The sequence below is a fragment of the Apteryx mantelli genome, unplaced genomic scaffold (assembly GCF_036417845.1).
Source record: "Apteryx mantelli isolate bAptMan1 unplaced genomic scaffold, bAptMan1.hap1 HAP1_SCAFFOLD_129, whole genome shotgun sequence".
NCBI classification, from domain to species: Eukaryota; Metazoa; Chordata; class Aves; order Apterygiformes; family Apterygidae; genus Apteryx; species Apteryx mantelli.
In genome coordinates this window covers 308,738-318,716 of record NW_027118484.1, presented here as the reverse complement: position 1 = coordinate 318,716, position 9,979 = coordinate 308,738, and the positions used below count along the sequence as shown (strand labels likewise).

The following is a 9,979-nucleotide window of genomic DNA, read 5'->3' as shown; positions in this document are numbered from 1 at the left end:
GCTCCTGAAAGGAACAGTAACTTGCGAAAGCAAAAATCCCAGGTAAAGCAGTTGCACACGTAAGACATCAGCTGTGAAGGGCCTTTACCCTCAAAGTAAAAACCGATACTGGAAGCCCCGGAAGCCCTCGACTTCAAGGCAGAAAGCTCCGGGAGGATCATGGCCCAACATCAATAACACGAGGAGCAGAACCTGTTGGGAGGGACCACAACAGCAAGGAGAAAGGAGCTGCGAGGAAAGAAGCGAGCCAGAAGCTACGGAAACAGTCGCGCTCGCTAAGATAAACTCAAAGCGCTCTTCGTCAGGAAGCGATGGCGGGGGGGGGGGGGGGGGGAAGGGGTCGCTGCTGACAGCACAGCGTGGCCCCTCGGGAAGCGCTAAACCAACGAAACGCTTGAGCCGGAGATGGAGGGAAGACGCCGGCTTGCGTAAAGGCAGACCTGACAGAAAAGCGGGCTCGATGCCAGCGTCGCGATCACGACTCGAGCTGCACCGCGCGGCAGCCCCGTCTGCGCACAGGCGGCCAAGACGCAGGAACCGCGGGCTGCGCCGACGAGCGGGACAGACGACCGCAGCAGCTCCAGAGCGCCCTGCCACGAGCACCTGTCCTAACACCCGAGTACTCGGAGCCTCTGCTGCTCTCTGCCTCCGTGACACCCTCCTTCCCCGGGAGCCTCTTCGCTGTCCACCGCATCCCCCACAGCATCTCTGGCCCATTAGCGCTCCCCCACCGCACGTCCGCAGCCCCGTGCCACTCCAGACAAAACGCAAAGGAACGACAGACCTTCAGCCGGACGCAGGGCCAGGGAGCAGAACGGAAGAAAGGAGGGAATAGAGCGCTTGGCAGATGGATGGAGAAAGAAAGAGAAGGAGAGACACCCGGCCCCAGGGTCAGGGCTCTGCACAAAGGAACAGACGGAGAGGCATCGAGGGCCAGACAGAGGGATGGAGGGCTGCACAGAGGACCGGGGAGCAGAAGAGGGAAAAAGAGGGACACGGAGGTGGACAGAAGAAGGAGGAGAGGAAAGAAGGAAAGGGGAGGCAGACAGAGGGACAGGCAGCAAAAGAGAAGGGGGGAGAAGCGGACAGAGGAATGGGGGCGGGAAGAGAGCGACAGGGAGCCGGTCAGAGCGATGGGAAGAGAATGAGAAGGGTGGAGAGCTGGCCAGAAAGGTGGCGAGGGAAAAAGAGGGAGGGAAAGTCAGACAGAGAAAGGGGACAGAGCAGGGCAGAAGAGGAATAGGGAGGCAAACAGGTGGATGGGGAGCTGAACAGAGGCACGGAAACAGAAAGAGAAGGCTGCAGAGGGGGACGGAGGGCTGGAAAGAAGCCTGGTGTTCAGTGATGGTATTTTACTACTCCTTGCGCGTTAGCCCCTTTCAGATGCTTAACCCCAAATTCTCTCAGCCCTTAACAGCTTCAGTACCCGCGGCACCTAGTTTCTCCACACTCTCCAATCTTCCTTGCTCTTTCCCGTCTTGTGCGAAAACCCTCCCAGACCCCTTCTGTACTTACACGCTTCCTTAAAACAGTATCGCCGAAATCAACCAAACGGGCTGAGCTGCTCCTCTTCCGCTTGCTGGCCCTCAGAACGTCAGCCTGCAAATGAGTCAGACCACCAAGGTCACCGGCAGAGTCTCCTTTTGGAGCTTGCCCGCGCCCCCCCCCCCCCTCCCCCCCCAAGCTTTAACGATGGTTTCCCAACCTGGGCAAACGCAGGTCCTCCCTTCAGCCCTGTAACAGTTTTTATTCCGGGGTCCCAAGTCGCTGTTACGACGCTAAGCGGCAAAGCAAGGCAAAGACAGCTGGGGCCACAGCTTACCCACCTAGCCACGAAAATTCTTATTTGAGGCCTCGCTGCTTTTTCCAGGTAAACACACCAAAATAAAGCTCCCAACAGGCAACTGAGGCTTCACACAGACCTTGGGGCCCTGCTAGCAACAGCAACGCCGTAGCCGCTGGGCTACCAGGCGCTATTCCCCACCCCGCTGCTCCGTGAATTGCGGCTTATTACTCACGAGTCCGGTAAGGACGCCGCCGACCTTCCTACGGCCGAAGGCTCCTCGTCAGGACCGGGCAGAGAACCTTTCCGCCGGCATTTGGAGTCTCCTGGCCGCTCTTGACACCTGATAACTTGCAAAGGGCTGAGGGCGGGAGCCTGTAGATCTTCACGGCAGCATACAGTCGTTCCCCGATGTTCCGAACGCCTAGCATTAACACAATTTATAAATACAAAAATACCACCACTACAGGATGTAAAGCCAAGCTAAAATTTCGGCAACCAAAGCAAACCTTTTCGCGCCTGACAGAACGAGCCACGTGCATCAGCACCTATAACTCCAGGCTAGCAAGCCCTCCCGGGCGACGTTCTTCTGGCAGGCTGCGTAGCTGAACTCCTCCGACTTGCCTAAGAGTCTCCGCTGGGACGTAACAGCTCTGTCAGCCAGCGCTTGTTGACGGAGGCTTAGTAAAATCCATCGGCCTACAAAAGCATAGAGCAAAGCAAAGCCAAAAACAAAAAGAAGAAAAAGAAGAAAAAGAAGAGAAAGAAAGAAAGAAAAGAAAGAAAGAAAAGAAAAGAAAAAAAGAAAAATTCAAAGCTCTGCAGAAAATCGTAAGAATCCAAAGTTGTTTCTAAGCACAAAAGCGGATCTAATACACGCGCACACACACACGCGCACACGCACACAAGCAAGATGAACGAGAATACGCAAGCCACAAATACCGCTTCCCCCAAGCCCTCTTTTGGGAGCTACGACGACAGTCGGGCTTGCTGCGAAGGGAAAGTTAGACTAAGTAGCCGCTAGAGATCAATCTCTCAGAAACCTCCTGCGTCCACGTGTTTGGCACAACTGAGCAGACTGGATTGCCTCTGCACTCTCAAAGGCAAAAGTCTCAAAGGCGGTTACAGCCCAGATGGCTGCTAAACAGTCTTTCCCACAGCCGGAGAGTTTTTGCTGCGGCCCCAAAGGGCACGGAAGGATGCTGCTACTGGCACCCACTTTCCCTACCGCTCTTTTCTAACGGTGCTGCTCCCACGGAGTCAGCAGATGCGGAAAGCTTTACTCAAAAAGGCTTGCCTTGTCCTGGGAATTTGAGGGCAGCAGATTTTACGGCCGCTCCTTCCAGTTTAGTGAAAGCAGCGTCACCTTCCTTGTTCCGGTTCCGTTCCTGACTCCTTTCCAGTCATTTCCATCACGGTGCGCTGATACCGGCAAAGCCAGGTTAACGCTGCTGGAGGAAATTAAATCCTCCTAAGATTGCTCGGAGTTGGAACTGACGAGAAGGAGCCTTAATTCCGCAAGGCTTTAACTTTTCTTCTAGCTGCTGTCTTCCTGTTGCCCCAAATACCATTGCCAGGCAATTAACCTGGGGTCGCGCTAATTGAGCCTTCCTGAAAGCCATCTCTTCATTTTACAATTCGCACGCTTCCCTCTCCCTCTCTCTCTGGCCACCTGACCGCCGTTCCCCTAAGATAGGAATTTGCTGTCTTGGAGCTCTTAAAGCACGATGCTTCACAGACACAGAAAGTCACGCGCACAGAAACGGATGGACGCAGCATCCTTTTCGTAACGCCTACGGACCTTCCGTTAGATGTTGGTCATCTGTTATTCCGATCGCTATTAATGGTGAACCTTCCTCGCCAGGAGGAACGGGCTTTCCCTTTTGGGGCGACGGAGACAGCTCTCGCTTGGTTCCATTTGATTTTATTACTTTGGCTTGCTTACGTTTTTCTGGTCTCTTCAGCTTCAGCCGTGGCAATGAATCTAAAAATTAAATATCCTATCTTTCCTTTTCTACATACGCGTGTACGATAACAAAACAAAATACAAACAACCAAAGCAAAACTAAGGCAGCTACGGTTAACAAGAGCCGCAGGGCAGCAATGGGTTGCTTAGTCCTCAGCGCTGCCTCTGGGAGGCCGAAATAACTAACATTCAGCATCAAGAGTTACCTTAGTTACCCAGGCCAGAACACCTCCTACTGCCGCAGCTTCTGGGGATATCGAGGGTCCGCTGCTGCATTTTTGCTTCCTCGTTTCAGCCCGCCCCTTAGGGACTAAGCGCAAAAAACCACTCGTCCGGCTTTGCTCTTTGTCAGCGTTTGCTATCATTGCTTCCACCTCTGTAACAAAGAGAGAAAATTGCATTTCGCTTCCAACAAAGCACTTCGACTTATGCACGTTCTTTTTCTCTTTCCCATGTTCCCCCCCCCCCCCTTTCTTTTTTCTTCTTTTCCTCAAAGGAAAGGTCTTAACGCACCGCTTTGCATCATACGTTACAGGGTAAACTGTTTGGAAACACTACATACGGCAATTCGGGCTAGGTTATTAGGCAGGCAGGCACATCACCTAATACTTAGCTACGCCATCTTCCGTGAAACCTCATTTTTGTTCCGCTTCGGTATTATTGCTGCTGTTCAGTATCCTTTCCGAAACCCTTGTACGCACACGCTTAACCGACAAGTCTCTCGCTCTTTAACTACGTGGAAGAACGATAGCACTCGATTTGTCCGTCTCTCTTTCAAACCTATTACCTTTTCGATACGGCTCCTAGATTCCTCTTACGCTCGGATGCTGCCCTCACAGGCGATGACCAAAATCAACAACTGCATCGCTAGGTCGAGCTGCTTCTCTTCAAGATGTCCCCCTTCGGTGGACTACCCTGCCAAACAAACCAAAAAGACTGATGAGGCCGTGAGGGTATCAGATCTTTGGACCGCTTCTCCAAGGCTTTCCGGGGCACTGACAGAAGCGCTTCTCTTCCCGTTACTCAAAGCTACGTTCACCTATTAAGACTAAACTGTTTCTGTCTTAAGAGGGCATTGTTGCTTGCTGAACCTTCACACGTAGTCCCCGACCTGCTACGCATCCTCCCCAGCCCCTTCCGCTTTCACAACGCTTTCAGGAATTCAAGGTGGTCGTTAATAGTACCCGTTGTCCTATGGGCTGCAGGAAGGCATTTCTCCTGCTCTGAGGAGGTGCCTAAGAGCCACGCTCTTTTCTGCAGCATCCCCGGGGCTTCCCAGAGCCCGCCAGCGTTCTCTTAGGCTTTTCCCGAGCCTTGTATTTTTTTTAGGTTATTCATTAGCCTGCAATTTTACGTTCATGTTCTCCTGAAGCATTGCGCGCAGCACGATTATCCCACATCAGTCACATCTTGCACGTACAGAGGGTTCTGAGAGGCAGCTCAGAGAAAAAGGGAGAAAAATCTGCTCGTCATCTGTGCACCCACCCGTCAACATTCTGCACCAAGAAGTGCTGTAAATTCCCTTTTCTCTAAAGTGGCACCGAGTCCAGGGGCAGACACACATCACCGCCCACGTTTCTTAGAACACCTCACTGCTGCGGGCACTGGCTCTGGCAGTGGTTGTAGGATTGTTTGGGACTTTGGGACAGAGTTTAGGGGCAAGGTCTGGAGTCAGGGACCATGTTGCGGCAGGGTTTGGAGGCACTTAGGGGTGCGTGGGGGTGTGGGGGCAGCATTTGTGGGTGGTTTAATGGCTTTGGGGGGGCTGGTTGCAGGAAGGGTGGGAATCTGCAGGGCCCTCAGGGCGGGGGGGGGCATCCCAGATGCGCAGTGAGTGCATAGGGGTGCCGCATGTGGCTGTCAGCTTTGCAGGAGGCACCACCGGTCTCCTACTCCACCGGGGGGGGGGGGGGGGGGGGGGAAATCTATGAGCTTGCAGAGAACGCCAGAAGAGGCAGCAGGGGACTCCCCAAGGGCCCCATATCCTGCAAAGAGCTGTGAAGGACCCTGTGTCCCAGACAAGAGGAGGCACCAGGCAGCTGGGCCACTGCTGGAGACATCCAGACCCCCGGGCAGCAGACGGCTGCCCGGGGAGATGTCAGAGGCGATGGAGGACCCATCGCCACGTGCTGCACTGGGCAACCCCATGGCTTTGGGGCAGCTGTTCAGCAAGCAGCAGGGCTCAGCGCAGCTCAGCAGGGCTTTCGATCAGTTGGTGCCCGCGTTGGCTGGCGCCCACACTCTGTGCCTGGCGGTGGGGGGGGGCCTCCGGGTGTCTGGGAGGGCCTTTCTTCTGCCCATCTTCTTGCTTGCCTAGTCACAATTCTCAAGGAAATAACTTGGGGCTGCACTAATCGTCCCTCACTCAAATTCACCTTCAGCCTGCTCGCTCCAGAGCTTTTCAACCTTCTCGGCACTTACCAGCACTCTCGGCCGAGCCTGCCGCCACACGAGCCGTCCTCCCGCCGACGCCGCGCCGCAACCCTGCTCCGGGGCCCGCCTGCCCCCCCGCTCCGCCGCGCCGCCTCCGCAGGGGCGAGCGCACGCCCCAGCCCGCGCTGCCAACGAACCGGCGCCCTAAACGCCACACACGCAAAACGCAAAGTCACACCCGCGCTCCAGCACACCCTGCCCCGCGCTCCCGGCGCGGCGCGGCGCGGCGCCGGGCCCCAGCCCGCCCCCCCCCCCACTCGCCCCGCACCGCCGCCTCCACGCAGCGACGGCCGCAGCGGGCAGGACACAGCCCGACGCCCCCCGAACCTACGCGTTCGCCTCACCGGGGGCCCCACATCCTTCACTCCAGGCGGCCTCCGCCCTCACCCGCCGCCGCCGAGCCAAAACGCCCTCCCTGCTCGCCGCCATCTTGCTTCCCCGCCGCCGCGCACGCGCCGCGGCAGCAGCGGCGCTCGAGCACTGCGCATGCGCCGGCTCGGACGGAGCGGGGAGAGCGCGAGGGGCGCGGGGGGAGCGCGAGGAGCCCGAGGGGCGGGGGGAGCGAGGGGAGCCCGAGGGGAGGCGAGACCCGTAATGGCGCCCTCCCGTGCTCGCGGCGCGGCGCTGCAGCCGGGCGGCTCACGCGTGCGAACCGCAGCCCGCCGCAGCAGCCCGGGGCTCCCAGCGAGCGCCCCGAGGCTGCCAGTGCCCGTGGCCGGTCCGTGAGCACCGGGAAGGGGCGACGAGCACGCGCCATTCGCTTACCCGTTACCGAAACGGCGGAGAGCAGCGGCGAACACGGCGACCGGTACTTAGCGTGTGCGCGCCGGAACTCAGTGCGCATGCGCGTCCCCGTTGTGGCTGCAATACCGCTTTTTGGACACCCGAGGGCAGCAGTGAGCACGGCAGAACGCAGTGTGCATGCGCGCCCCCCCCTTTTGGTGCAATACCGCTTTTTGGACACCTGAGGGCAGCAGTGAGCGCGGCGGAACGCAGTGCGCATGCGCGCCCCCCCTTTCGGGTGCAATACCGCTTTTTGGACACCCGAGGGCAGCAGTGAGCGCGGCGGAAATCAGTGCGCATACGCGCCCCCCCTTTCGGGTGCAATACCGCTTTTTGGACACCCGAGGGCAGCAGGGAGCACGGCCACGGTGCAGTACTGCTTTTTCGACACCCGAGCGACACGTGTCCGGTAAGGAACACACACAGCGGGCCACTGCTGCAGGGCGGAGAAGGCACAGGCACCTGGAAGTACAGCTGCTGGCCTGCCACAGAGCACAACGTGAACGGCTGCTGGGAACCCCGCTGACAGAGAACTGCACCTCCCGCCACCTCGAGAGGCGCAACATGGTCTCCCAGAAGGCCAGTATGGGAAGACTACACCTCCCGCCATGCCCTGCAGACTAAAACGGCTGCCGGGAAACCCCCTGCCAGAAAACTACAGCTCCCAGCATGCCGTGCAGACTAAAAGGGCCGCCCGGAAGCCCAGTGCCGGAAGACTACCGCTCCCGGCATGCCGCGCCAAAACGACATGGCCGCCCGGAAGCCCGGTGCCGGAAGACTACCGCTCCCGGCATGCCCGGGGGGCGGGGTGCCGCAATGCTCTGTGTGTTTTGTGGCGTTCGCTCTGTGGCGATTACTTTCCGGCCCGCCCCTTTTTTCCGCCGCACGCCTGCCCTCGGGATTCGGAAACCGCTGCAGAGCCCGGAGCGCGGCCCCGCGATCCCTGACACAGGCCCGGGACTCCCCCGACACTGTCCACGGAGGGTCTGATTCTTTTCGGAACGCGACGGCGGCTGCGAGCACAGGGGGAAGCAGTGCGCGTGTTGCGGGTGCCATTCTGCTTTTTCGACACGCGAGGGCAGCAGGGAGCACGACGGGACGCAGTGCGCATGCGCGCCCCTCCCCCCGGTCTGGGTGCCGTTCTTTTTCTTACACCCGAGGGCCGCGGTGAGCAACGTTAAACCAGTGCGCATGCGCGAGCCGCTCAGTGCAGTACTTGCCTGCCATCACCTGAGGGCAGCGGTGAGCGCGGCTGTGAGCTAGTGCGCATGCGGGCGGTCCCTCTCTGCCGTGCCGGCTGGTCGACGTCCGAGGACAGCAGTGGGGGGGGGGGGGGGCACCGCGCATGCGCCTTTCGCCCGGCTCCAGTCCTGTTTTGTGATCAGGCGAGGGCAGCACCGAGCCGCGTTACAGCCGTGCTGGGCTCGCACGGAAGAGCAATACTGCAATAGCAGCCGTGATCATGACTTCCGGAGCGTAGCGGCGAACACGGCGACCGGCACCGTGCATGTGCGCGCCGGGTGGCTGCAGTATTCTTTGTACGCAGGGGAGGGCAGTGCTGTCTGCAGTGCTGGCATGCCGACACCCGAGGGCAGCAGTGAGCACGGGAAAGCCAGTGCGCATGCGTGCGCCGTACGGGTGCAATACTGCCTATTGGACACGCGAGGGCAGCGGTGCGCAGGGGAAAGACAGTGCGCGTGCGTGCGACGTACGGGTGCAGAGCTGCCTATTGGACACGCGAGGGCAGCAGCGAACCCGGCAGGACGCAGTGCATGTGGCTCGTTTCGTTTGCAGTACTGATTTTTTGACACGCGAGGGCAGCAGGAATGCAGTGCACATGCGCATTCTATTTGGGCGCAGTACTTTTTTTGACACGCGGTGGCAGCAGTGAGCACCCTCAGCACAGTGCGCATGCCCATCCCCGGGTGCAGCACTGCTTTTTGGACAAGTGAGGGCAGCAGTGAACACGGTGTATCGCAGTGCACATGCGCTTGTTTACAGGCACAGTGCTGGGTTTTCAACACTCGAAGGTGGCACCAAGTACAGCGGAAGGCAGAGTGTGTGCGTGCGTTTCATGTGCAGTACTGAGTTTTCGATGCTCGGTGGCAGTGCTGAGCATGCGGGAACGCAGTGCGCATGCGCTGTCTTGTTGGCCACAGCACTGCTTTTTCGCCACCCGCTGGCAGGAACGAGCACGCTGGAACGCGGTGCGCATGCGCGCCCCCTTTGGGCGCAGTATTGCGTTTCCCCACCCGAGGGCAGGAGAGCCCGGCGGGACGCCGTGCGCATGCGCGCGGTCACGGGTGCAGTGCTGCTTTTGCGACGCTCGAGGGCAGCAGGGAGCGCGGCCAGCCCAATGCGCATGCGTTCTCCGCCTGGCTGCCGTTCTGCGCTCCCGTCACCCGAGGGCAGCGCGCGCGTCCGTGCTGGCGGCGACCGCGACTCGAGGTGCACCGCGCGGCAGCCCCGTCTGCGCACAGTAACGGCGGGCTGCGCCGACGAGCGGGACAGACGACCGCAGCAGCTCCAGAGCGCCCTGCCACGAGCACCTGTCCTAACACCTGAGTGCTCGGAGCCTCTGCTGCTCTCTGCCTCCGTGACACCTTCCTTCCCCAGGAGGCCACTACACGCCGGGGGCCAACCGGCTGGAAAGTAGTTTGGCAGAAGAGGACCTGGCGCTCCTGGTTGAACATGAGCCCCGGTCTGAGCAGGTCTTTTGAGTTCCAGGGCACACTTGATGGCAATTCAGATGGAAACAGAAGTCCTTGCATGGGCACTTGCATGCACGTGTGCACACCTGCACAAGATAGGCGAGTGCACAGAAACCCTGCAGAAGCACATTGCTTTGCACTGCAAAAGACACTTGTAGCTGCACGCACACTTGTGCAGACATGCAAGCGTTTGCACAGACCAACGCTCCCATCACAGAGATGGGCACAGAAGATGGCACATCGTGTCTGCTCCCAGCCTCTGCCCTTCTGCGGTTCCCAGGTCCTGGAAAGTTTCTGGGTTGC

The 9,979-nt window shown here is 59.0% G+C and overlaps 1 long non-coding RNA gene across 7 annotated transcripts; it reads right to left on the bottom strand.

Moving 5' to 3' along the window:
• Nucleotides 1-406: 406 nt before the first annotated feature.
• LOC136995601 (uncharacterized) lies at nt 407-7,049 on the bottom strand. Of its 7 annotated transcripts, none has more exons than XR_010887146.1 (6): nt 6,948-7,049; nt 4,537-4,664; nt 3,956-4,125; nt 2,293-2,482; nt 2,019-2,207; nt 407-1,599 (listed from the first exon to the last, which is right to left on the bottom strand). It is a non-coding gene; the product is annotated as an uncharacterized lncRNA (long non-coding RNA). The 7 variants fall into 7 exon arrangements; XR_010887145.1 differs by lacking the exon at nt 6,948-7,049 and adding an exon at nt 6,527-6,663; XR_010887149.1 differs by lacking the exon at nt 6,948-7,049 and adding an exon at nt 6,570-6,663.
• Nucleotides 7,050-9,979: the final 2,930 nt, after the last annotated feature.